Consider the following 1,955-nt stretch of genomic DNA (forward strand, 5'->3'; position numbering starts at 1 on the left):
ATCGCACCTGACACAACAGAGGTTTAGCAATGCACAAGTCCAAAATTTGATTCGGATTCAATACAAATCACGCCCGGGCCCACCAGGACCCTCTCTGAATATACCAACAAATTCCAAAATACATAATGGACATATTCGAGGCCAAAAACCACATCAACCAACATCGATTCTACGAATCACAACCCAATTCAAGCTTATTGAAACTATGAACTTTCGAATTCTAAAACTAATACCGATTCATACCAAAATAACCCCGACTGACTTCAAATTTTGCACCAAGTCATAAATGACATGACAGACCTATTTCCACTTTCGGAATCAGAATCCAACCCTAGAATTAATAAGGTCAACTCCAGATCAAACTTTCTAATCTTCCAAACCTTTAACTTTCTAACTTTCGCCAATTCAAACTGAAACGACCTACATACCTCCAAATCAACATCTGGACACGTTCCTAAATCCAAAATCTGCATAAGGAGCTTTTGGAACCATCAAAACTCCATTCCGGAGCCATCTACACAAAAGTCAAACTATGGTTAACTGTTTCAACTTAAGCCTCCGACTCAGGGACTATGTGTCCCATTTCACTCTAAAACTCACCCGAACCAAAACCAAACACCCCCGGCAAATCACATAACCACAATATAACATATATGAGGCAATAAATAGGGGATCAGAGCTAAATATTCAAAATCACTAGCAGGGTCATTACACGTACGACTTTGAAATCAAGCATTGGGCCACCTCATTTTCTTTAGTCTACGAAGCCGAAGCCTTAATACCAGTCGGGATGGGAGAACCAAGCCTTAGGTTCTAGTAAGCGATCAAAGAGCCAAATGGCGATGCCATGATCACGAGCCTGAAAATATTGGATGAAAGACGGAGGCTGCCCTGGCCCGGTTGGCTGCCCAGAAGTAGCGAATAGAAAGGTTTTACAATCGAAGAGCCAGCCTCCGCCACTTTCAAGTCGGGGACTTGGTGTTGAGAAAAGTAACACTACACACCAGGAACCTGAATGAACCGAATTTGGAAGGACCATATCGAGTTGTCGGAATAACCGAAAAGTGCTCATATAAACTCGAAGCAGGAAATGACGTACAACTATCAAACAACTTGAACGTGACATACTTAAAGAGGTACTAATACTAAGGTACAAACTCAATTACTTTTTAATCATGTTATAAATTAGACTAACGTATGCAAGTAATCAACCAAGGACAGATGTGGCTATTAGGTCTGAAAGCACGTGTTGCACTCTTTTTTTGTTGAACCGATTTTGTCCCAAAGTGGGGTTTTAGGTAAGGTTTTTATCGTGGTAACAGTAAAGCGTGCTACCCTAGATATGAAGACCGGTTTCAAACTAGAATCAATGGCGTTTGCTTCGGATCAACAGTATTCGAGCCCTCATAAGTTTGACCTCGAATACTCGGGGCCATTACCCTTGGATTAAGATTTTTAGCAAGGGAAATAGAAAATTTTATGTGTTAAAAGCTAAGGTTTAGTTGTTAGGATTCATTGTAAGGGCCAAACAGTAGTATAAACCTTGCCAACATAGTCCCCTCTAGCCATAGCATAACTTTTTTATGCGCCATCGATCGTGTACCTTGCATAATAAGGAATGATATAATTTCTACTTCCCTTTCACTTTGTTACTGCGCATTTTGCTTCTTCGATCATGGATACTAAAGCCCACGGGCTACCCCTACTCGAGGACCATCAAGCCGACGGGCTACCCCTACTCGGGCACTACCGCTTGATGAAAATTCGAATGACCCGTTCTACTAAGGGCTCGAAGATGTCTGAAGTCCGTAACTAGAAAGTAAGACCCTTACAAAAATCTAAAACCTACTAAATGATTACCCACGACAAAAACATCATCTAAAAACACTTAAGCATCTTAAAAACCTTCGGTTTCACCGAGTGTTCAAAGCCACAGGTAAACCAAAGTTGCCAAT

Source organism: Nicotiana sylvestris, chromosome 7, assembly GCF_000393655.2.
Source record: "Nicotiana sylvestris chromosome 7, ASM39365v2, whole genome shotgun sequence".
NCBI classification, from domain to species: Eukaryota; Viridiplantae; Streptophyta; class Magnoliopsida; order Solanales; family Solanaceae; genus Nicotiana; species Nicotiana sylvestris.